We start from the raw sequence: 26,712 nt of genomic DNA, 5'->3' as shown, positions 1-26,712 counted from the left end.
ATATCAGTTTCCTGGCCAGGTGCCTCCAGTTGAGTCTCTGGCAATGTATTTGTGAAACTGAGGTGTTTTGCCTCAATGTGCATCACCTGGCACTTCAAGTCTCATTTGCCTTTTGGTTGCCCATTCAACTAGTTTGGACTTCTTTTGAAGTTTTTCACATTCTGCTTGGATTTTCACCATGAAGTATTTATCATCTGCAAACCCAGTTAATTCACCCAGTTAATCATTCTCTTGCCCCAACTCTAGATAATTTATTCAAGCAGTTAGTAGAGCATGTTAATCTCAAGGTCATGGATTTGAGCCCCATGTTGGGCAAACAATTCCTGCATTGCAGGAGGTTGGACTAGATGGCCCTTGTGGTCCCTTCCAACTCTATGTTTCTATGATTTAGGGATCCCACTACTTGCTCTCCTCTATTGTGAAACTTTATTTGTATCTTCAGCTTTGTGTTCTTTAATTAGGTACCAATCCAAGGGTTTGCACAGGAGCCTTTGTTGAGGAAAATTCTCAAAAGCTGTTTGAAGCTCAAATATATGCCTAATAGATCAACTTTATCTACATATTTATTGGCACCAGAGCAATTTCAAAAGGTTGGCGAGGCTGACTTTCATCCGCAGAAGTCATGCTGTTTCTTCCTCAGCAATGATTGATCTTCTATTTGTTGAATAATTCTAACTTAAATAATAATGTTTTCCACTAGCCCCCCCCCCCTTGCAGTAGACATTAGGCTTATGGCCTAGTCTTCTCCTGGCCCCTTCTGAAACAGTAACAGTACATAAGGTAAGCACAATTTGGTTTCTGGACAATCTTTGGAAATTCCATCATAGGATTCCAAGCACTCCTTTGCCAGTCAAAGCAAAGGAGCTTCCAGTCATGTGGCTACATGGTGGGAATTGCTCTACTCTTCTTCTTCTTTGGCAATCACTTGTAGCTGGATAAGATTGTCTTCCATGAACACGGTCTTAACAGTGAGTCCATAAGTGACTATAAGAAGGCCACTTCTGGATGCACATGTCTTTCCACAGTGGGGACATAGATTTATGGGCAGGAGTTGATCACACTGAGGGTTTGCCAACATGCCTTCCTCTTAGCATGTTTTTCCCTTTTGTCCTGAGTTTGAGCATCTTCAAAGTCTATGGCACCTCTGGTAAAGGCTATACTCCAATTGGAGCGCTCGCAGGCCAGTGTTTCCCAATTGTCAGTGTTTATATTACAATTATTATTTTTTTAGATTTGCCTTGAGAGAGTCTTTAAGCCTCTTTGTTGACCACCAGCATTACACTTTCCATTTTTAAGTTCAGAATAGAATAATTGCTTTGGAAGATGATAATCAAGCATCTGCACAACATGACCAGTCCAGCAAAGTTGATGTAGAAGAATCATTGCTTTGACACTGGTGATCTTTGCTTTTTCCAGTAAACTGGCATTAGTTTGCTTGTCTTCCCAAGTGATGTGCAAAATTTTTCAGAGATACCATTGATAGAATCTTTCGAGGAGTTGGAGACAGTGTTTATGAGTGGTCCATGTTTCACAAGCACACAATAGGGTTGGTAGTACAATAGCTTTGTAAACAAGCATTTTGGTTTCCCTGCAAATGTCCCGGTCCTCAATTAACTGCCTATCACAAAAGCATCTTGAGAACTGATGGGGCAAGGGCAAGAGGTGCTTTCCCCATCCCTGTACCCGTTGACAGCCTTTCAAGTTGTCTAAGGTGGTAATCACTACCTCTTCCATTAGGAGATTCCATGCACACTATATGAAGAAATAGTTTTTTCACCTGTCAATTCAGCTACATTGGATGACCCCAGACTATAATATTATCAGAGTTGGGGAGACGCACGCATTTATTTGCTTTCTCTACACCATGCATAATTTTATAAAGTAGTACCTCTAGTTATGAACTTAATTCGTTCCGGAGATCCGTTCTTAATCTGAAACTGTTCTTAACTAGAGGCGTGCTTTCACTAATGGGGCCTCTTGCTGCCGCTGCAACGCTGGCACACAATTTCTGTTCTCATCCTGGGGCAAAGTGCTTAACTCGAGGTAACGCTTCCAGGTTAGCCGAGCTTGTAACCTGAAGCGTTTGTAACCTGAGGTATTTGTAACTCGAGGTACCACTGTACACATCTATTATCTCCCTTCTTACTTGTATTTTTCTAAACTAAAAGCCCAAATTACTTTATGCTATTTTTTGTTAATTACATAGCTGGAATGTAACCGTCAACCTTATCCCTGACCTGTTGTATGAACAGCAGGTAATTGTTCAACTTTTTTGTTGTTGTTGCTTTGAGCACTGAATTACCTTACTGATACCAATCAAATTCATTTCGAGTTGGGTACTGTTGCAAAATTTTTTTGAAAACCAGGATGTCCATAGCTGTAGTCGCTACAGTAGTTTGACATTAATGACCCTGCAGCTCAGGATGAGACAAATAGGAAAAAAACAGTATTCACTGCAAAAGGCAACAGCTGCATTTAAAGGCAACATTTTATTGTATTATGCAAATATGTTTGCACATGCCTGTTACAAATGAGCACATTGCCTTTCTCGGTGGCAAGGGATGAACAATTAATATTTATTTTCTCTGGCTGTGATCGGGGGGGGGACCTTGTACACCATTAAATCAAATTAGTGAAAAGTTTATAATATGGAGAAATGCATATGTGCTAGCGGGTTTTCATCACAGCTCATTTATAATTCAGTGAACACCATGGATATTATCGCAAAGAAACAGCTGTTTTTCTGCATTTCTTGTAAGGCACCACTAAAAACATAAGAAGAGCCCAACCCATTCACCATTCTGGAATAAAACCACCATTGCCACCACAGCTACCATGGATAGCCTTGTCTCACCTTGACTTTGTCTTTTAAAGCCATTCATGTTAGTGAGCCCCTGGATGGATAGTAAACTTAATAGGCAGACAGGTCACCTGCTCCCAGTCTTGCCCATGCAAATTACCATGTGCAAATATTGTGCAAATCGGTGACCTCTTTTCATTGTTGTCAGTTAGGTATTTCATTATTCTGCCATGAAAGCATGTAAGATCTATTTTAAAGAAATAAAACTGCCATTCTGCAGTGGGGAGTGGGGGTGGGAATAGACAAATGGCATATGATTCCTGTTTTCTTATACCACAATAATGAAAATGAAAAGTTTTCCCCCCTTTTATCTTTATAGGAACAATGATACTATTTTCTCCTGCAGTATATTTATCACTACAGAAACCATTGCCTTGAAGGCTATGTATGTATGTATGTATGTATGTATAATCGATCCATCCATCATCATCATATAATAATAATAATTTATTATTTATACCCCGCCCATCTGACTGAGTTTTCCCAGCCACTCTGGGTGGCTCCCAATTGAGTGTTAAAAACAATACAGCATTAAATATTAAAAACTTCCCTAAACAGGGCTGCCTTCAGGTGTCTTTTAAAAATAGGATAGCTGCTTATTTCCTTGACATCTGATGGGAGGGTGTTCCACAGAGAAGTGTGACTAGCCCAAGGTCCCCCAGCAGCTGCATGTGGAGAGCGGAGACATGAACCCAGTTCACCAGATTACGAGTCTACTGCTCTTAACCACTACACCATGCTGGCTGGAGCGGGGAAGGCATGAGGTGCATGGTGCAAATGCAGCAGTGGGGCCAATCTGGCGTTTTTGCTGGTGCATCCCCATCTCTGCCCCCTTGCCTCGCTCTCTAGTTAAGTCACAGTGACACCAGAGATGGGAGGTCAGGGAAGCACCACGGCCCACACCAACCACTACAACATGGAACCATTCTGAGGCTGTAACTCGGGAGAGAACAGTAGCTCCCTCTAGCAGGCAAAAGCTATAGATAATGCAGACAAAACCATTTCCTCCTCAGACTTCATATGTGGCTCTGCAGTAAATTGCAAGCCACTATGGCAGTTCAAAGACACGGCTGTTTAGTTTCACTTAGCTACACAGCTAATTAAGGTATAATTCCAGCTCATTGTGATTAACTACCAATGCTTTATTAGAAGGATATTTAATTAGTATTAGCTCTAACACTTTTCCAGTAGAGAAGGACTCATTCCATAATGGCCGGACTTCACTGCTAAGTTTACGAAATCCAATTGCTATTTAACGAGCAAGCTGATTCTCTATGTCGCAGCAGAGAGAAAAAAGATGCTGGATTATTTGCCAGGATCATTGATTTCATGGCGATTTGAACAGATGCACAAGTAATTGGCAATATACTTGAAGGTCCAGTATTGTTCTCTTGTAAAGTTTTTCTTTGACTATCTTGCTACTTTGTTCCAAGCGTTGTGGTGATGTGGCCCACTTCCAATTTTGGGAAGCTGTAATAAATTCATGATAGTTCTCAAAACAGTGTAGATTCAGTTCATAAAGTCAGATTTTCAGTGGCTCCACACTCCCCTGCTGAGAGCTGGATGGCATGGGCTGTCCTAAGCAATAGGAATCGATACCCAACTCAGCCAAAAGGGGTGCAGAAATTTTTATCATCACATCATTAATAATAGGGGTGTGCATTGGCTCTGTGTGAACCCAAAAATTATGAGGCAAATCGGGATGACTTGGAGATTTCTGAGTCAAGTCACACTATTAACAAGGTATTATAAATTTTGTAAACTGCTTTGGGGTTTTTCTTCTCACAATCAAGAAGTATATCAATTTTAAAATAAAATAAAATCTATTTGGGATCAGGGGTTCCTGAAACTTTCAGGTCACTCAGGTGTCTCAGCTGTTCAAAAAATGTATGGGTTTTGTTTTGTTTTCCTGAAAAATGAAGCCATGACTGGGGAAACACAGAGCTTGAGAAAGGAGGGGTGTAATAGTGTGGAGGGAGGCAATCTTCTCTTTTGATGGACAGAGCTAGCTTTTAATAGCATGGAATTAATTTCCCAGGACACTCCAATCACAGTGATTTGAGAAACAGATCAAAAACTGATTTTCACATGGATCTATGATTTCCCCTATGAAAGTCTATGCAGATATTTCCATTCAACCTCACAAATCTAGAAGACATGGACCCTCCTCAATTACTCTTGGGGTATCAGGGTCTCAAGGTTTTTTTCTGGGGTGGCTGGGTGACATTTTCAGCACTGCAATCTTCCTAGTAGTGATTCAAACTCTTTTCTTCCTCCAGCAGCCTTCCGAAAATTTCTGTTGTACCCACTGCAAAATGGTAAAGTCTGCCTTAGCAAACTGCTACCCTTCCATAAATTGTTAGGCTTTATATCTCTTCATGCCTGCAAACTGCCTCTGGTCCTGGCAGAAAATGTAAAGTGATAGACTTTTCCTTTTTTTAAAAAAAAGTAAAATTTAAAGGGCCCATGCCCCAAAATGTCTGGATTGCATCCGTGTGCAACTCAACAGATTTAAACCACGCTAAACGGGTTGCTCTTCCTGAAGATTTCATCCACATCTGTGAAAGGGGGGGGGGGAGTTCTAGACATTTTTAAATTCTGTATGATGGTGAATGGGAAGGGAGAAGCTTTGTTTTTAACATATCTAATTCAGTCCCGAATCATAAGTCAAATTGCAAAGACACAAAGAAGCTCCAGAACAAAGCTTTGGAAGCTTCCCAAGGTGACAGGAAAAAGTCAACTCTTGTGGCAGGTGCACACCTCTGACAATAAATCCCTCTTCCCTTCTGCTTTTTGGGGATATGTTCTCACAGTTAGCATGAGATATCCACAGGACCATGCTCAATCCAGGTTCTGAATTGGTTTTTTTCTTTCTTTTCCTGATGCTTTTTTTTTTGTCAATTAACTGTAAACTGTACACATAAGTCAAAAGAAAAAAAATTCCTTCCAGTAGCACCTCAAAGACCAACTAAGTTAGTTCTTGGCATGAGCTTTCGTGTGCATGCACACTTCTTCAGATACCTGAAGAAGTGTGCATGCACACAAAAGCTCATACCAAGAACTAACTTAGTTGGTCTTTAAGGTGCTACTGGAAGGATTTTGTTTTGTTTTGACTATGGCAGACCAACACGGCTACCTATCTGTAACTGTACACATAAGGAAGAAAAAGAAAAAAAAAACACTGTATGGATGTCATTGGCAGATGGGTCTATAAAGCTGATGGGCTCCTTCAGACAGTGGGCCTTGGATTGCAGCCCACTTTGCAAACACTTAATCTGGCTGCGATATGCCCATTTCATTTTCACTGGCACTCAATCTAAAATCTGTTCCACCTGTTCTGTGCAGATCTTCTGAAAGAACGCATGAAAAGTTGATATTTAAATTGCACGTATGCATCATTGCTCATGTTGTTGTAAGGACATTATTCAATGCTTTTGAATGCATTTCCCTACTAAACATGCATTTTATATGCATTTTAAAAATAACAACAACAAAACCAATTCTGTGCGCACTTTTTGCATGGCGAAACGACATTGCAAAACCCTGAAAAGTGTGTGATCTGCCCAAGAGCTGCGTTCCAATCAGCAAGCAAGTTCAGCACCATCAGTTGTGGCCATTCTCCTGTGAAAAGCGGATCAAAAGAATTGCTCTTCCATCTCTCCACACAATTCCTTCTCATGCTCCAGACTTGCATGGAAAGTAAGAGAAAATGTTGAAAGGGCAGCCAAAATCATAACAAACAAAGGGAAGAAAAGGAGAGGCTTTTTGACAAAAATGAGGGAGAAAATTAAATTGAAAAGACTTGTTTTGGTTTAACTCTAATCCCAATAGTTTCTACTGCAGGGTCTTCAGGTTAGCATCAGTCACTTAAGTTTCATTGATTCCGTTGGTCTCAGTAAACATAATTGACTGATGAATTGATTTCTATTAAGTTTTTGCAATTCTAAGAACCTGTCTTTTGGACAGATTGATTTCAAAGGCCAGAAGGGAACATTATTGGACTGCAGGCAGCATTAAACATCAGACACCTTCACCCAAAGATTCTTTTGCCTGAATTGACTAACCCATATGGCTACAAGATCGGAATGCTTCTACAATTCTCCCTAGCTAAAAAATTCCTTAGCTGGCTTAGCTGAACTTCTTTCCATGTTCTGGGTTAGGGTGGGATATTGTATATATTACATATATACAGTGGTACCTCGGGTTAAGTACTTAATTCGTTCTGGAGGTCCATTCTTAACCTGAAACTGTTCTTAACCTGAAGGTTAAGGTTAGCTAATGGGGCCTCCTGTTGCCACCACGCCGCTGGAGCATGATTTCTGTTCTTAACCCGAGGTACTATTTCTGGGTTAGCGGGGTCTGTAACCTGAAGCGTATGTAACCTGAAGCATATGTAACCCGAGGTACCACTGTGTGTGTGTGTGTGTGTAGTAAGAATTTAATAAATAAAATTAAAGGTGGATAAAGAAAGGTTGTTCTCCCTCTATCGCTAGAAAGTTGAAAGATTAAGGGTAGAATAAAGAAAAACACAAAAGCACATAGACAAAACTATCCAATTTGTTCCTGCAAGAAGTAGCGAGCGTTGCCAAATTGGATGGATTATGGCTAATAATAATAATAATAATATTTATTTCTACCCCACCCATCTGGCTGGGTTTCCCCAGCTACTCTGTGCGGCTTCCAACAAAAGATTAAAAATACATTAAAACATCAGCCATTAAAAAACTTCCCTGAACAGGGCTGCCTTCAGATGTCTTCTAAATGTCATGTAGTTAGGGTAAAGCTAATAATTGCCACTAGCCACAATGTCAGGCACGGAGATGCTCCCCCTCTGGTAGCATCAAAGGCACAAATAACAAGCAGTTTGAATTTTATAGTCCTTTTTATTCAGTCATCTGGCTGCAAGACAAGAACCCATGTCTCCACACAAAGAGAGACGTTGGCTACTCTGAGCTCCTCCTCTTCTGTCCCCAACAACATCTTGAGCACCAGTGGGAAGTCCCAGGAGTCCCACCCCTCTGCCTTTTCTGTTCTAGAACGTGGAGGGACCGACTGGCCCGTGGGAGAGGACTCTCCAGGGAGGTCTCTGCCAGCTGCAGTCTCACTTCCCCTTCCTCCTCCCCATCTCGTAACTAGGCAATTCTTCCTCATACAGTATAGCATCACTCCCTCTCCTCCAGAAACTGCCGTAGAAGGGGGACGAAGCTTGCCCCTCCTCCTCTTCTTCAGAGAGAAGCTGATTAGACTGAGTGCACACTTCCCAGTCTTCCTGTTCCGACCAGTCCCTGACACACAATGACTATGTTCTGCCTTCACTGTTGGAGGCAGCCTGAATGCCAGTTGCTGGGAATCTCAAGCTATAGTCAAGGAATCACAGAAATGTAGAGTTAGAAGGGACCCTGGGGGTCATCCACGCTGTTGAGTGTGTAGAGTGCTGTTGTACACAGGTTCTTCTTTTGGGCTTACCATAGGCATCTGGTTAGCTACTGTGAGAACAGGATACTGAACTACATAGGCCACTGGTCTAATTCAACATGCTTTCTTATGTTTTTATAGTCTTATCTACATACACACATAAAATTTGCAGCTGTTTTACAGATGCTAAGTGGATTTCATCATACTAGAAGCATCAAGCATGAGCCACAGGTGGGAGAGACACCTAATAGGCAGGGGATGCAAGAGAGAAAGATACAGCAGTGGTGGTCAGTGAAAGATGAAGTGTTTTCTATTTGCCACCTGCGTCACCTTCATTAAGGCTTTGTGTAGGCATCATGGCAACGGAGTACAAAGAGCCTTTTCCCCCAACTGTTTCTTTCTTCCTATTGCTGAGCTTAGTGTTGTACAGCTACATATCTCTCCCTCCCTCCCCCTCTCTCCCAGTATCAGAATAATACAGCTCAGACAAATGTGCCTGGGCCTGCCTACATTAGGCATAAAAACCTTGTGAAGACAGCCAAAGCAATATGCACTCAAAAGAATCAGAAATATCGGCAAGCCCTCCACCTTCTGCTAGTATGCTTCAGTAAACCTGCCTTCAAGTGAGGATAGCAGCAGGAATGGAAAGGCCAAAAATGCAAAACAGTCTGAGTTCCCGGGGTACTTCTAATGAGTTTTTGAAATGCTATGTGTCAGTGACTAGTAACTCTAGGATAAATGGCAAATAGTTTTGTGGTAGCTTAAACAAATTAACGTTTAGAGTTTTCAAGGTACCAATAGACTATACAGCTGTTCCTCGGGTTAAGTACTTAATTCATTCCGGAGGTCCGTACTTAACCTGAAACTGTTCTTAACCTGAAGAACCACTTTAGCTAATGGGGCCTTCAGGATGAGAACAGAAATTTCTGATTTCTGTTCTCATCCTGAAGCAATGTTCTTAACATGAAGCACTATTTCTGGGTTAGTGGAGTCTGTAACCTGAAGTGTATGTAACCTGAGGTACCACTGTATGTTGTTGTTTTGTTGTATTTGAGCAATTATAGCCTGTCCTCCTTATGTAAATACTAGGAGTATGCACCGGCTCTGTGTGTACTGCAAGTAGTGAGTTGAACTGGGTGATGTGGGGTAGTCCTTAACATTACTCAGCTGAGGGGGCCGCTAGGGGCGCATTGGAAGATGGCCGACAATACCATCTCTCCGGCTCACACGAGGTAATTAAGAGGCTGATATGGGAGTATGCAGCCTCCCTTGTTATCCCAAGGGAATGGGGAACACTGCCTTGCCTGCTGTTGCCATAAATCACCCCCGTATTCAAAAGAAGGGGGTGAGGGCACTAGGCACAAAGCCCTTGTGTGGGTCTGGCTCTCCCTGACGCTGTCTCTGATTGCGCGGCCTGGTTGCAGGAGCTCAAAATAAACCATTAGAAAGAAGCAAATGCACATACTTCGAGTGAAGATCCGGAGTAAAGACCGCTAATTAAAGGGATCTCTGTGAAGTGGAGTGACGGGCTGGATTTAACAATAAATCAAGAAGATTCATCAAAGGATCAGTATGTCAGAGCGGAACTGAAAAGGGGGGGACTTTTCTTTTTTTGTCTTATGTGAGTACCTAATAACCCTCCCCCCAAGAAAGAATCGTTGCAATTACTGATCGCAAGCAGGAGGATTAAGAACTGTGTGGAAATAAATTACTAATCTAACACATGGCTTGTGGGAACATCAGGAGGAATGAAAGTTCTTTGTGACGCAGTAATAAAAAGAGATTTATTACGGCAGGCTTGCCCACAGGAGGATTAGGTGGAGGAGGACTATGGCTTGTTATTATATCAGAATGTGAGTTTGACCAGGCAGGGCCCCCTGAGTAAATTGATGAGAGACTGGCAGACCTGTGGAAATCAACGGACAGACTGTGGGAATGTTTTGTGCGGAGGTGCGGAAATGGCGTCTGTCTATTTTTGATATGGCTCTTGGACGAGTGTAAAATCCACACAGGATATAACGTTTGTTTTCAACCCACTTGTGGAAACTATCAGAGATCACAAAGAAAGGAATATATGATAACAACAAGAAGATGAGGAAAGCAACAAAGAGAAGATTGAATAGAACTGTGAATACTATTTGGACAGAACTGTATACATCAAAGCAGCAGCAAGAGAGATGTTTAGATCCCTTTCGAAGCTCGAAGCATGGGTACCCCCAACAAAAAATTAAAAATTTGGCTATGTAATTTGGAACTAATGTGATTTGGAATTAATGTGATTTGATTAGCCTGTTAATAAAAATTGGTTTTTTTGTGTGTTTTTTTTAAAAAACCATTACTCAGCTGAAAATCAGTGGATAGTTCTGCCTGAAATTTGGCAGGTTTAATTCACTCTGGAGCGGCTCTTTTGCCTGCAAATTTTATCCACTTATGTGAACAACAGTGTTCTCCTGGCAACGTCATGTTGTGGGAGTTCAGGACACTGGTACCACCACCCCAGAGCCCCCTGACTCATCCCATCATTACCCTGGTGAACACAGTGCCATCACCTCTGAGGGTGCTGCTGCTGTGTCCTCTCCCCAATCCACCCCTGCTTTCAACAGCAAATGCAGCACTTCTGCATATCCTGTCCTCAATATTCTGTAACTGCCACCTTGGCATAAGCACCCTTTGATTCACAATAGGATGGCTGAAGAAGGGTAGAAGCTGAAAATGTTTGCTTTGACTTTAATACCTCTCTTTTGTTAGTCACAGCAATATATATGCAATTTTAGTAACTGCATCCTTTCGCTATCCAGATCACACTTCTCTGAATTGCTGTTTGCTGCTTTAAAAAATCATATAATTGCAAGCACAGCAAAACACAACTCATCATGCCAGAATATTTCTAGCTCATTTCTGCCACAGTCTCTGATTTCTCTTCATCAGCCAAATAGGAGGAACTGTGATCATTTGGATAATCAGTTGGGCTTACATTTGGGAGACCTGTGCCATGGAGTCACTTCGGGTTTTTTGGGCAGATCAGGACTTCTTGCTTTGGGTCCCCACCTGTAAAATGGTGACCTATTTTATTGCATAATTTGTTGAATGAATGAACACACTAAAGCACCATAGATGGAGGATTTCTGGGCAAGAAACAAGGCTAAGGACGTTCCCACAGTTTCTCTTAATTGCTTTCACTGCTTCATTGCTCAGCAACCTCTGCCTTGAAACTTCCTTAGATCCACTGGGCTTAGCTGCCTGCTACACTTTAAAGAAATGGCACATATAACCTGGATGTTTTATTCAAGCGTTGACTGGAATTTCACCTTCACATTTAATACAGGGACAATAAAATCTCTGGTACTTTGGCCACATCAGTTAGCACTCCTGTGATGAATGTTTGACAATGTAGATCTGGATGTATAATTTTTTGCTATATTCAAATTAGATCGATATTAAAACACAAGTTGTTGTTTTTAATCAGTTTGAAAACTGAGGACATGGAGGAGAAGAAACTTGGCAAATTACAGGCAAATATGCCCAGGGGTTATTGTGATAGGTAATTTTACCTTTTAAAAAATAAATAACTAGAAAGGGCAATTTTTTTCCACACTGCCCCCACTTCCTGGAAGCACTTTCCATGAAAGAAGGAAAGAGGAAGGGAGGGAGGAAAAGAAAGAAAGAAAGAAAGAAAGAAAGAAAGAAAGAAAGAAAGAAAGAAAGAAAGAAAGAAAGAAAGAAAGTTTCTGTTTGTTAAGGGAAATCATGATTGCAAAATAATCATGCTACCTTTTTGGTCTAGCTGTGCTGTTTACATCCTGCTTTCACACCCAAAGCTCAGAGAAGTATGATTTTAGTGAACTAGGAAAATAATTCATTGTGATTCTGCTTGGGATCATTTGCTTGGGATCATTTGGGCTATTCCCAAATAAATTATGCACAAACTTTTTTTTTTTAGCACGGCAGTCCAACACTGTTACTGTTCCAGAAAGCAAATGAAAGCAATTTCTTTCTGACTTTTTTGTGTCACCCACACACATACACAGAGTCAGGCATCCACTAATTTGTGCTCAGACAGGCAGCAAAACAGCAACCTTCTTTCCCCAATATTTTCCGGAAAAAGGAAAATATTTACAACACCACATATATCTTTTAAGTAAATAAAATGCTACCATTTCCAATTGTCCTGAGCTAGATAGAGGGAGGAAAAACTCCATTTTATAAGCCAGGAGGAAAGCACAGAGCAATTTATTTTGAGCAAACAGATAGAAGTTGGAAAGCTAACTCATTTTTTTTTGTTACCTGTTGTTTAAAAAACAAGGACAGATCACAGCAGCTACACATGCTCACTGAAATGATGATCTGCGCTTTTAAAATTTCCTTAAATGCTGTGATCACCACAGCAATGTTTATAAGTCTTTTGTCTCTCTTGTTTCAACCTCTATCAAATCATTCCCCCTGCTCCCAGACTTAGTAGATGGCACTCACAATTTCCCCTCCACCCAGGCCTTTAGGCTCTCTTAAATGTCTATTCCAAACATGCCAACATGTTAGATCCCTGTCTCCCTATCTTTTCATAAAGTCATCCCTTAGATGTATGCTGGAAGGAGGAGGCTGGCCCAAGTCTTTTGCAGTGGAAGAGGAAGAAAGAAGTGTTCTTGTCTTGGAGCAAAATATGGAGCCAGGGAAAGACTTAAGAAGCCTCTGATCTCTGAGTAAAGATCCAGAATGAAGATTTTACAGCTACTTTGGGCTTGTTGGAAAAGCCAGTGAGAGACCAGGGCACTGACTTTAGGCACTTTGTTGTGTTCAACCACTATTAGCTTTGCAGGCCAATTCTGTCACAGTATCCCTTTTCTGGGCTATTTTCCTCCCATCAGTTGAGTAGGAAGGCAGCGGAGGGAAGGGATGCTGAAATCTCATCTCCCCACAATCTCCCCCCACTGCTCAGCTGATGCGGGAATTAGTTGTAAAGTGAAAAGATGGGGCTTCAGAGAGGGGAAGAGGCAGTTGGGCCAGAGGTTCCCCACTACTATCGCAATCAAATTCAGAAGCCCCGCTCAATGTCCTCACCATTATTATTTTTTGTCAAACCACACATTACCCCTTACAAAATGAATGGTAACGGAGCCATTACAAAAAATGCTTCCAGGGCCAGGCTGCTCATGAGGCAGACTGAATAAGCTACATCGGGCAGCAGAATTCTGTAGTGTACTCTCCCCCCCCCCCCCCGCTGCCACCAGGGCTGTCTTTAGCATATGTGCCACCGGGGTGCAAAGATTCGCCCAGCACCCCCAAATTTAGTTTAGCTGCCCCCAGATTATTTTTTGGGGGGGGGCAACTAAATGTTGTTGAGTTGGGGGGGAGGGGGGAACAACTATGCACTGGAAATAACTGCTTTTGCTTCCAGGCTTGTCAGGAATATTTGATGCTACGGAGGAACAGAGGGAAGGAGAAGAGGGGTGGGGACTTTTGGCCACCCCTTGAGTGCTTCACAACCTCCTTGAGTGTTTTTGCTTGCCTGAGATGTTTCCTTAAACTCTGATCATGACTCTTGCATGGATGGAGGATAAAAGGGGTGTGCGAGTCTGTGTAGAAACTGGCCTACAAAGGTGAAATTTACAGTTGTTGTCCTGTCCACTTTTGCCTCTGGGCCCCTCCACCAGTGACCCTCAGAAGCTTACCCAGAAAGGAGCAAAGCCTTCAGGTTGAAAAGGTTTCCCCAGCCCTGCTCTAAGACATTTACATTCATAACTTCTGCCTTTTTGTGATAGTCACAGCAGCGTCTTATAGGAGAAATGTTAGCTCTTTGCATTTGAAGATGCTTAAATAAACTTGTCCTTTAAAGTCAATTGTAAGATGTTTGAAATAATTATTCTGCCTTAAAAAATAATAATAACCAAGTGCTGCCATTCTGCCTTGAAGCATCATGGCTAGAAGTTTTACAGAGTCCCAGTTCCAGAATTACACAAACCACTGCTGCCTCTCTCCTATCCTCCAGTTAGATCATAAATTCTGCTTCAAGTTAGCTATATATACCCCCCCCCCCCACACACACAGAAATATACCCAGGGTCCCGTGGAGAATCCCAAAGAGAAATTCTGGGACATTATTTGCTGCTGGAATATATTACAGCTCTGGATTAATTAGCTACATAAAGTATAGTCAACATCATTATAGGGCAGGAGAGGGACTGCATAAGCAACACAGCAGGGAAAGAGAGAACATCCAAAGAGTTGTTTTTCAATGGAGATGAGGAACCTGAGTCAAAAAGAGATCCTTCCTTTAGCGGCAGCAGAGGCCAGAATCACTAAAAAGAAAATTTGATGTTCAACTATAAAAAATTTAATCTATGGCTAAGCAATGGAGCAGAGCAAGCCTAACCAGGTACCAAATCACAGGGCAGATACGCTAGTGTATATCCTGTGTAAGGACCAAAGCAGAATTATACCACTTTAAATGGTCATGCCTTCCCCCAATGAATCCTGGGAACTGTAGTTTGTGTACCGTGCTGAGAGTTGTTAAGAAACCCTCTACTCCCCTCGCAGGGTTACAATCACCAGAGTCCCCTGGGAAGAGGGATTGGTTGCTAAAACTCTGTGTATTGTAGTTCTGTGAGGGAAATAGGGCTTTCAGCATCCGAGCTCCCATGATTCTTTGGGGGGAGGCTGTGACTACTTAAATTGGCATGCTGGCAGAGGTTTCTGGCTGGGCTTAGGAAGTGGTATAAAACTTCATTTTCTGCCCTTCCGTGAATTTAATTACACCTGCATTTTGGGTGGTGTCAGTTAGACTGAGCTCGGGGGGGGGGGGTACCAGTGAATGGAGTTAGAATGCAGCATTAATTTGTTTCCCTCGCCCCCACATGGCCATTCCTGCCCTTGACATGCCTCCTGTTTGTTCTCTTTACCAGCATAACTTCCAGCTCAGTCAGCATGACAGGGAATGCTGCAGTGTCTGTTGGTAGTAGTGGGCATATGCAGGGAAGCCCAGCAGTAGGTGGAGCCAGAGTCGCTGACAGGCATAACAGGAGCCAATAAGAGGCAGAGCCAAGTGATTCTAGTTTTGTTCTCGTCTTCCTCCCTGCTAAGTTTTTCTAGGGGCAGCACTGAGAGTAAGGAGGAGGAAGCAAACAGACAGGGACACCCTCCTTGAACTGGTTGCAACATCCTGGAGCAATATCATGGGAGGGGTGTTTCTAGGTCTAACGTGAAACTGAAGCTCCCTTATTATTTTTGCTACTAGATGTGGCATGTCGTTTAAGCAACTGTATTATATTAATAGTACTGAAATGTATGTTGTTATATTTGCTGTTCCTCTGCTATGTTACTATGAACTTGTTTTCGTAGTGTTGGTTTGAACTTTATCCCTGTTTTCCATTTGTAAGCCTCAACTGAGGGCTAGTAGTTTTTTTACCTTTCCCCACCAACACATGTGGGTGTTAGGCTTGCACGGTAATTCAGATCAAAAAGGACAGTATTTTGGATCCATTCATACCATGCATAGATTAAATTTATGAGCAAGTAGATTTTAAAGTTTTATCTGTTGTTGTTGTTGCTGCTGCTGCTATTGTGTGTAGTATTTGTTTTATGCTGTACACTGGACCCTATCCTCCCTCTTTCTTTCCCAGTAGGTACACCTCTCCTTTCCTTGAGATGGAAGAAACCACTTGCCTTGGAAAAGAGGAGGGTAGCCAACAACAGAAGGCCTCAGCCAGGCTTATCAGACTGCTTTTCTAGGAATAAGTGGCACATGGGTTATTGCCCTTTTCCCATGGGAATAATGAAGCTTGCCTACAACCCCCTTGATCTGCACGGTCACAAATCATAATGGTCTTCTTGTGCAGATGAGGACATGGGGGGGCAGGAATCCATTGCCCTTTCCAGTGAATGCCTGAAGGGGACTGTTTAAAGAAAAAGAAACCAGCCTCAGACAAAACTGGAGAAGCCAAGGTAGTTTTCCAGTCTCTGTGCTTCAGTAATTTCTCTTGGGAAGCACGCTTTGTGCTTTTACGATATCTATTATTTTCCATGCTCTGACAATTGGCTGCAAGGCATGAAATAAAGACAGTATATACTTCTCAGAATTTCCCTATCTTTAAGGAGTAATTGCACCACACATGCAGAAGACAAAGCTGTGTGTAATTAGTGTGATGTTTACAGGTACTTAGCAAGAATAAAAGCCCTGTGGTTGGCCAGCTGACTATGCAGTTGTGAGAAAAGACGTGGTTTTATTCTTAGAGAGCCTAATTTAAATCAATAGGAGTAAATTGGCCAAAAGTCATGCACATTCTCTTAACTAGCTTATTGGAATAGGGGAGAAATTTGATGGGGTTTGCATTTAAAGGTGAATCTAATTAATTTGCACTTTCTGAAGCAATGTGAGAACCAAAATACAGTCCTCCTTCAAAATCTGCACTTCTCTAAATGTGTTTAGTAGGAGAAATTTGCACTAAAATGCTGCCAAATTTAATCAGAATTTTGTTTTTAAAAATTGAAAATTGCTGCAGAAATGTGGAGAACTGAATTAAAGACTGGGGTAAATGAGAAACCAGGAGATCTGAAATTAATAGATGCACACATTCATGCTGACTTACAAACTGAGCTATAGGTGAGTTTCCCCTGCACACCATTTCTTTTCGATGAGAGATGCCTTCTAGACTTTTGTCATGTGGCAGTAATGTTTTTCTTGTCTTGTGTTTAGTTTTCAGAACAGAAATGGTTCTGGCAAACAAGTGGGTTTCAACCATTCCTTAAGGTGGAGGAAAGGAAGGTGAGAGAAAAGGAGCTGACCTGCGCAAGCCATTTAATCTCAGTTGGAGCCATTACTTCAGGAGCTCAAAGCAAAGGTGTGGACAGGGAAAATGAATTCTTCCACACGTGAAGTTCAAGCAGAGTACATGGCATTGATAATACATGAAAATGCCCCTGCTTAGTTCATCCTTTCATGTCTTATCTCATTCTTCAGCCCAAAGACAGCCACAGCAGTTAACAGTAATTTAAAACAGGATAAACACATGCACACACATAGAGAGAGTAAAGAACAAACACAGCTGCCCAAAATAAAATGTGTCCACTGTGATGTTAAGTTAGATCAACAGTCTAAAAACATTAACAACAACAACATTATTTATACCCCAGCCACTCTGGGTGGCTCCCAACAGAATACTAAAAACATGATTAAAGATGAAACATTAAAAACTTCCCTAAACAGGGCTGCTTTGAGATGTCTTCTAAAAGTCAGATAGTTGTTTATTTCCTTGACATCTGAAGGGAGGGCGTTCTGCTTGGTTCCCTGTAACATCACTTCTTTCAGTGAAGGAACTGCCAGAAGGCCCTCAGAGCTGGACCTCAGTGATGGAGACGCTCCTTCAGGTATACTGGGCCAAAGCCATTTAGGGCTTTAAAGGTCAGCACCAACATTTTGAATTGTGCTCGGAAACATACTGGGAACCAAAGTAGGTCTTTCAGTACCAGTGTTTTAAGGTCTCGGCGGCCGCTCCCAGTCACCAGTCTAGCTGCTGCGTTTTGGATTAGTTGTAGTTTCCAAGTCACCTTCAAAGGTAGCCCAATGTAGAGCCCGCATTGCAGTAGCCCAAGTGGGAGATAACCAGAGCATGCCCTGGCGAGACAGTCTGTGGGCAGGTAGGGTCCCAGCCTGCGTAAGTAAAAACATTTTCATCTGCCTGTGAAAACATATCAGATTCAGTGTCAGGTGACCCTCCCCAGAGTGATCATTCCCAAGTTGGAGTGTCAAAACAGAAAAGACCCTGTCTTAGGTGTGCATCAATCCTCAAGGTGTGCATGGCTTCAAGAATGATTTTAATGTCCAAAGAGGTTACTGTGTGAGGATATGGTCTTTAAAGTATGTTGGTATCAAATTGCTAGAGATGTATGAAATCTAATACTTGTTGCTTAAATAAATGCCTTGCATTTGCCCTTGATGTCCTTACAGTTGAACAATAAGACGTTGAACAACGGGCACAGGAGAGAACCATGGGGCACCCCACTTGTCCCTCCCCCCCCCCCCAGGATAATGGGGAACCATTAGTGTGAGCACTCTTTGGGTTCTTTACACCCTGACTCTGTAGAAGGCGGCTTCCTAGGTTCCTAATAATATTTCCTCCACCCCAATACGAAACATGTACAAAATAAATGTAGCCCGTTCAATTCTGTTCTTTTGCAATATCTCCTACACAATGTAATATGTGGGATTCCTTATATTGACACAAGGGAGGGAGCCAGTGGCCCTTTTCGTTGGCTTTTAATATTCACAACGTGCACAAACATGAATAAGTTAAAACATCCAACTCACACATGACAACGGTGAGTCATTTGAAGTTTAAACAAAACAGACTTTCCATGGAGTAGCTTCTCCATACTGAAAGGGCCAGCGAGGGCCTTGTCATTTGGGTGCTGCGCGGCTAAGAGAGGAAATGTGGCAGCTGTTGTGGGTAAGCACTGTGGCGTTACTCATCCTGAATGTGCCTCGAGTGAGAATGTAGAGCCTTTGATGAGTTAGATAAACAATTAGTGACAGAGCTAAAACACAGCATCACCAAGTGGCTTAAAGAGTTGCTAGAGATAATTTTCTTAACATCCAGAAAACTTCCTGTGATATGTTCACTTCCACAAGTATAACTCCCATGTCTTTGCAGCTGATTAACACCAAAGTTACAGGGAACACAGCCAGCCTTTCGTAAGTAAGATTCCCAAGGCAGAGTTTGGAACTCTGACTCTAATGCACAAATCTTCAAAAGCATGATTTGCTACATTAAAAAGAGATTTTCCAAATAATTGGATGTTGCGCACCCATTACAAAGAAAAAGTAGTGTTACACACTGCCAGTTTGGTAGTGACCAACATATAGCAGCCAACGCTTCCCCGCCCCCCAAAACATCTTCTGCCTATAGACCACACTCCACTTAATAGTAGCCCCTTATCCATGCATTCTATGTTTGTAATCTAGCTGGCTTCAGATGGTATACTTGCATTTATATCCCACTTTTCCTCCAAGGAGCTCAAGGTGGCATACATAGTTTTCTTCCTCTCATTTTATCCTCACAACCACCCTGCAGGGTAGATTCAGGTAAGGGGAGGTAACTGGCCCAAGGTGACCCAGTAGGCTTCATGGCTGGGTGGCGATTCGAACCCTGGACTCCTAGGTCCTAGTCCAAAACTCTAACCACTACACCACACCACCATCAGAACTCACATCTTATTGGATTAATTTTGAAAGCTGAGCTGAGCAAGGAGATGTTGAGCCATGTACCTGCTGCACATGATAGACGTGGCAGAACTCTCGTGGACTAGGCACCATAGCATCTTCCTGTGCTGCAGTCCCCATCTCATTTGCCATTTCCACCATTCATTTGAACTCACTCTGTGGCATCATGATTTCACAGTGACATCCTAGCATTCTGTTAATAACATAGCACATTGCTATGGCAACAGCAGCAGTCACATTTTTAGGTCTTAGCAATACACAAAAAATGTTTATATAGCTAAAGGTCACTGTGAATGGGAAAAAAAATCCAATATGGAAATCATTGCCAGATACGAAATTTCCACATCTGTCTCTGAACAAGCTGTTTCATCTCATGCTATATAGGAGCCTTTTCATTGACTTGGACATCAGCCACACCATATTCCATAGCACATGCTTTCTTCATCAGGTTACTAAGTCACATTTGAAAGTTTTTGAGTTTTGAGAGATGGGTTATAGGTAATAGAACTGGGTTGTTTCATGGGTTGTGTGTGTGAGGGTGTTTAGGACCCTTTCACAAGGTCACTCATGCCGATCCATTTCTCACTGCATTCTATTGCATCAGTTGCCCAATTCATACATTCAAAAGACTGCAGGAAGGCTTAAACTGGAGAGGGAGACATTGGTTGAGTCTTCAATAGCCCTTCACATTTTGGGCATGCCCACTCCACCCCAACCTTCCCATTTTGAGCAGGTCTGAAGCAGCCCCCCTTATAATGCAAGGTTAATAATCATGGGGAGGCTTTTAATGTACTTCTAAACAATCATCAAACCTTCACACTCCATTTGGGAATGTTGTGGGTAGAACAGGCACAGCTGGATGTGTAAAAACTCTCCCTAGCCAGTTTAAGTCATCATGTTTTTTGGATGCATGGACTGGGCTCATTTCTACTTGGCATTATAGATCAAATGAACTCTTGCAGATTTCAGCTTTTCCCTATCCTCTTTCAGTCTGAGACCCTGCAAAACTTACGTTTACAGCAACCCGTGCATACTGGTAATTGAGCTATTGTTATTCTTATTTGCCTTACATAGTGGAGCATCATCAAGAGATGTCACAAAGAAAACACACCACAGAAATTTGTAGCTGCAGGAGTTCCCTGATGCAATTGACAAAGGGGATCATAATTCCACTAATGATCGGGGTGTCTGTTTCCTCAAAGTAACAACCCTGATGACAATTGGCATGTATTGGCAGAACATGTCATAACAATGCTCACATTCAGGACCCATCAACATCTCTGTCTGGGCAGTAACGTTTGGATTCTGTTAATAAGTTTAAGATCTTGGGGGAATAGAACCCTTTCTTGGGGACTTCTTTCTGCCTGTAGAATAGGGATGTGGAACCTGAGCCTCTCCAGATGTTACCGGATTCCAACTCCCATCAGCCCCAGCCACCATGGCCAATGATCAGGGATGGTGGGAGTTAAAGACAGCAATATCTGGATGGCCACAGGTTCCTCATCTTTCATTAAAGGATTTTTTTTAAAAGCCTACTTCTTCTACCTGCCCGGATACTACGATTAATTGTGCAGCTCCAGAACAGTCTTTCAGGCCATTCCATTTCCTCACATTTCTTTTTAACCAACAGTTCTTCTGTCTGATGTTCAAAGTTTAACTTCTTGAAGTTTAATTGTTCAGGGCAGTCTGTGACCCTCAAAAAGGAGTACAGAAGATGGCATACTGCACTGGAACTGCTGCAGGTCAGCTGTTTGCAAAGCGAGAAACTAGGGGAGTTCTCTTCACGCCACCCACATGCCACAGACCATGCTCAGCAGGTAGACTCTGCAGCTAGCTAATTGGGCTCATGTTGAAGAAGACAGAGAGTGAGTAGCAGAGGCACAAGTAGACATACGGCTGCAACCTTAAATCTCAGTCAGAGGGTAGTGAAGAACTTTCCCCGTTCCATCCACAAATCTTTCTGACTTGTCAAACAGGGATATGCCAATCTGAATACCAGTTGTTGAGCATCCTGAGCAGGAGAATGCAATTGCTAGCAGGCTTCCCATAGGCATCCAATTAGCCAGTGAGAGTAGGATGCTGGGCGGTTGTTGTTGTTGTTTATTTAATTTATATACAGCCCTATACCTGGGGGTCTCTCTAGATGTGCTTTTGGTCCCTTCTTATAATATGACAAGCTTGGGACATTTCTCCACCATGCAATTTTCACAAGGACAATACAGTCGTATCTCGGATGTTGAACAGAATCCATTCCAGAAGTCTGTTCAACTTCTGAAGCATTCAACTTCCAAAGCACAGCTCCTGCAGCCCATTGGAAGCCTTGTCGGATGTTCGGCTTCTAAAAGAACGTTCGAAAACCAGAACACTCACTTTGGTTTTCGATCATTCGGGAGCCGAAACGTTTGATTCCCAATGGGGAAGATTAGCTCACACATTAGGGATGCTGGTGGTGCTGTGGGCTAAACCACAGAGCCTAGGGCTTGCTGATCAGAAGGTTGGCGGTTCGAATCCCCACAATGGGGTGAGCTCCTGTTGCTCCGTCCCTGCTCCTGCCAACCTAGCAGTTCGAAACCACGTCAAAGTGCAAGTAGGTAAATAGGTACCGCTCCTGTGGGAAGGTAAACGGCGTTTCCGTGCACTGCTCTGGTTTGGCAGAAGCGGCTTAGTCATGCTGGCCACATGACCCGGAAGCTATACGCTGGCTCCCTCGGCCAATAAAGCGAGATGAGAGCCGCAACCCCAGAGTCGGCCACGACTGGACCTAATGGTCAGGGGTCCCTTTACCTTTTTAGCTCACACATTAGTTTACAAAGCTAAAGTTTACACTCTAGTGTTAAGGACGTGCCATCCTCCAAAATGCTGAGCACCTTTCAGTTTCCTTCAATTGACTACAACATATAGTTATCATCATATTGTAGGCTGAAAGTGCCATCTTAAAACAGCACTTCTTCCTATGTGTGTCCTTCCCGTTTTTTGGTTATTGTTGCCCTGTTAAGGTTGCCAGTCCAAATGCCTCACTTCTAATTGACTGCTTCTTTCCTGCCATTTGTACACAACTCTTTCAGTCACAGCAGTGCTGGCTGGGGCTGATGGGAATTGTAGTCCAAAGCATCTGGAAGGCACGGGTTGGTAAAGAGTACACCTATAGGCCTTACGTTGGGTGGGAAACCATTGGCCCACCAATGTTGCCAGACCACAATTCCTATCACCCCCAAGTTTAGCTGTAGATTCTCTGAGAGCCTCAAATGCATAAAGGTTTATTCATTCTCAATAGCCCCCTCTTGCAACATTTCCCTGTTTTCTCTACTTTACTGTTTCCTTATATTTCTCCGCTTTTCATCTTCCCAGTTGCTAAGTCTACCACTTAAGAGCAGTCTATTTAGGGATGGACAAATCAGCCTATTTCTAGTCTGTGCCACCTGCACATGCATTCACTCATACATTTATTCCATCTCATTTCTGAATTATTCTGTGATTTTTTTCCTGCATTTTTTGTATCTTTAATGTATTTTATCTCAAAATATGCATGGTGGTTTTTTTTTATTTTTAAAAATGCTCGTTTTAAGCTGCACATCCTACCCCATTTTAGCTATGCTGAGAACCATATTTTATGCATTCAGGGACAGTTGAGAAGGGTCAAAGCTGGTGGATAATTAAATTCTAATCCACATATTAGTTCTGGAGTTGTGGATCATGTTAGATTATATTAGACTTTGCAGCTGCTGAATTTCTTGTGTATCCCTAGTTCCAGTGCTTTTTTTCTAAAAAAAAAAATGTTTAGGGGTACTCTCATTTTGACTCACCATTTTCTAGTTCAAATTGGGGAAAATAAATACAGTAAATGGACAAAAGTACAAAGAAAATGCATTACACCAAGAAAGGAAATGAGGCCACCATCAGAGGTGGTAACAATGAAACTTAACAATCACCATGCTAGAGGCGAAACAATTTTTTTTACAATTTTTAGTTTCTTCTCCTGTTAGATTCACAAAATGTTTAGGGGTATGCATACCCCTGCATCCCCCCAGAAAAAAACACTGCCTAGTTCCTTACCCTTAACACAAGCATCTACCTGTTTACCTGTCTTCAACCAGCTCAACACTGCTGTACCAAGGACCTGCATCAAATTTCCATCCCAGTCAAACTGACCCCATGTCACACAGAAGGCAAATATTCTGCCCTAAGTACTGGGAATCTTCAAAAACATTCCAAGTGAACCCCTTAGCATTTGGAAAGTTCATGAAAACCCTGTGCCATCACACCAGTTCACCCAATTGGTGCCAGAGGCATCAAAATAATACACATAACTGAATGTGTGTTTTGCATTCAGAAGGTCCCATATTCAATCTCTGGCATATCTAGGGAGAACTGGGATAGAATTATGTCTGAAACCTTGGAGAGCTGTTGTAGCTTGTGTAGGTGGCACTGAGATAGATGGGCCTGTGGTCTTATTCAGTGTGAGACAGCTTTATATGCACCAATACAGATACAAATATATTGCAAATTTGCAGTATCTTAAATCCTCAATCTCCCCATTAGGATAAAAATAAAATCTAAATAACAGTCCAATCCTATCCAATTTTATTTGGAAATATATTCCACAGAGTTCAGTGGGACTTCCTAGTAAAAATATTTAGTGTTGCAGGCTATTTATATATAATAAAATCTAATCTTAAGTAATCCAGTCAGCCCACAATTGCTTAAATATGCTTGAGACATGGAACATTTTTTATATTTTACAGATTATCCTCCCCAGGCTGTAAAATATATATGAAAAATATAAATCTCGGGAAATATCCAATATACATTTTCATAGTGTGAATATAACCATTACGCAGACTGAGATGCTGCAGTAATTCTTAATTTGCAGACTTGCTTTTATCACCCTTAATAAGAAATACAGCAAAATAAAATGAGGCTAAGTCTGTCATAAATCCAACAGTTGCAAAGCGTTTCTCAGATCCACATTTCAGGAGCAAAAGAAGAATTTCTTCATTCTAACATAGTTCCAGCCAGCAGGATCATGAAGTCATGGGCCAGATTTGTCAACGTCCTTCACCTTCAGTAGGATTGCAATTTGCAAATGCTATTCAATATATCCCAGCCCACATGGGGACATTCTAGCCATGAATTGCAAGGTTCCCATTACAGAAGCTGGACTAGGGCAGAGGACCTCAAACTTCATTCATGTAGTCCATGGCATGTTTGCATTAAATATCCATACTGATTTTAAATTGTATTTTTATTGCTCTTTCTATACTGTAGTTCATTGTTATTATAATCTGAATTCTGTAAAATGCTAAGTGTTATACAATGTAAGAAATTAAAGAAGCAAGAAAAATACAATAAAAACCGCACAGCATCTAGCACAGTGCATAACAATTGCTAAAACAACATTAAGAGGTTCACAAAAACCTTCAGAGATTGTCAGTAATGCCCAGGGGGAGAAATTTGGGAACCACTGGACTAAGTAACTGCATTCTTGGTAGGAAGTTGTGTCTCAGGGTCCACTGGAAAGATAATTTGGTGTATTGTTTCAGTGGATCTGATCCCTGTCCTTCAGCCATCATTTGTGTACATTAGCTCCTCCATGATGCAGATAGGTAGCCGTGTTGGCCTGCCATAGTCAAAACAAAAAAAATTCCTTCCAGTAGCACCTTAAAGACCAACTAAGTTAGTTCTTGGTATGAGCTTTCGTGTGCATGCACACTTCTTCAGATACTGAAGAAGTGTATCTGAAGAAGTGTGCATGCACACGAAAGCTCATACCAAGAACTAACTTAGTTGGTCTTTAAGGTGCTACTGGAAGGAATTTTTTTTGTTTCCTCCATGATGGTCCTCAACACTTCCTATATTTGAGGCAGAGCATGGCAGTGCCTAACAAAGAGTACAGGAAGCTGTTGTTTCTTTACAAGTCTATCTGGCCATTATGACTCCTGTGCTGGGAATTCTTCCCTCTAGTTCCTAAGGTCATCTGCAGTATGAAATGCATCACAAGTTCCCCCCTCTCTTGGGAGGACTGTGCTGTGCAAACAGACTGTGGATCACATCCTTCTTCGCACTCTCTTTTCTAAAAGAGAAGGAGGGGTCATGCTTTTGCTGAGCAAAATTATTCTCTCCGCCCTCCAGGGAAGTACCACACTTTTCATTGCACTTAGCACTCCCCTCATCTGCTCTAGCCTTCCCAGGATCAGAGCCTGGCAACTCCTGGTCTTCCACTTCTTCCTTCCTCTTTCCCTCCTCCTCCTCTTCTTTCTCAAGATCTATGGAAGTCAACAGCTCAGACTGTATTCCTGGTGGAGCTAAAGTTGTGGGTCCACAATATTAACATCACATGACCCCTTCAAGGAAGTATCCAGCACAGACCTGGATATTTATTTATTGTTTGTATTTGTAGCCCACCCTTCCCAAAATGGTCCCAGGGCGGGTTACAAAAATCTAATAATTACAAATTTCAATTAAAATTATCAAATAAACACAAACCAAAAAACCCAACCTACAACAAAAGATCAAAACAGCAGAGCAGAACTGCAATGCACAATAAAGGAAAGCAATGAAAGGAAATACATCTACTCAAACCAAAGACCTGGTTAAAGGGTTCTTAGTGTTATACTGTGGGTCTGTTATTTCCCTCCTAACTGTACATAACAGGCAGATGCAGAGGGCAAGAGTATAATGTAGAAATTCCATAGGAACATACCTAGAATAGCTGGCCGGCATTGCCATTAATCTTAATAACACCAGCACAAACATTTCCAGCACTTGAGATTCTCAGTCTGATAGACTTTCATGCTTTGTGCCCTTGCAGGATTGATGGGAAATATTTCTCATTATTTCCTAGGCCTACTAATTTGCAGGTGGTCACTGCAACCCTGAGATCCCCTTCATATGGCCGAAGCATGACCCTGTGAAGGCAGCAGCATCCTACTGTCTAAACAAGAAGCTCACTCTGATATGCAATTTGTACCTTAAAAAAAAAAAATCAATAGTCTTCACTGAGGGTGGAAGGGTTGGCTCTTCATCCTCTTCCCCATTCAATATTTCAAAAGAATTGAGAAGTTATGAAATGTGCAGAACAGAGAACACAAAGGATGGCTTCTCTGTGACCATGAAAAAGAACAAGCTGCCCATCTTCTGTCAAAGGCTCTTAGGGCCAACCTAATCTGCACTTAGTTTTCAGTCCCAGCAGACATTTTTTTCCTGTTTTATCTGAAAATGTTCATGATAAA

At 42.0% G+C, this 26,712-nt stretch overlaps 1 protein-coding gene across 4 annotated transcripts in view; it reads right to left on the bottom strand.

Moving 5' to 3' along the window:
- LRFN2 (leucine rich repeat and fibronectin type III domain containing 2) overlaps positions 1–26,712 on the bottom strand; it is a 242,481-nt gene that overhangs the window by 26,025 nt on the left and 189,744 nt on the right. The gene's annotated exons all lie outside the window — the stretch shown is intronic.

This window comes from Podarcis melisellensis, assembly GCF_964234715.1.
Source record: "Podarcis melisellensis genome assembly, chromosome: 3".
Taxonomy (NCBI): domain Eukaryota; kingdom Metazoa; phylum Chordata; class Lepidosauria; order Squamata; family Lacertidae; genus Podarcis; species Podarcis melisellensis.
This window is presented reverse-complemented; position numbering and strand designations above follow the sequence as displayed.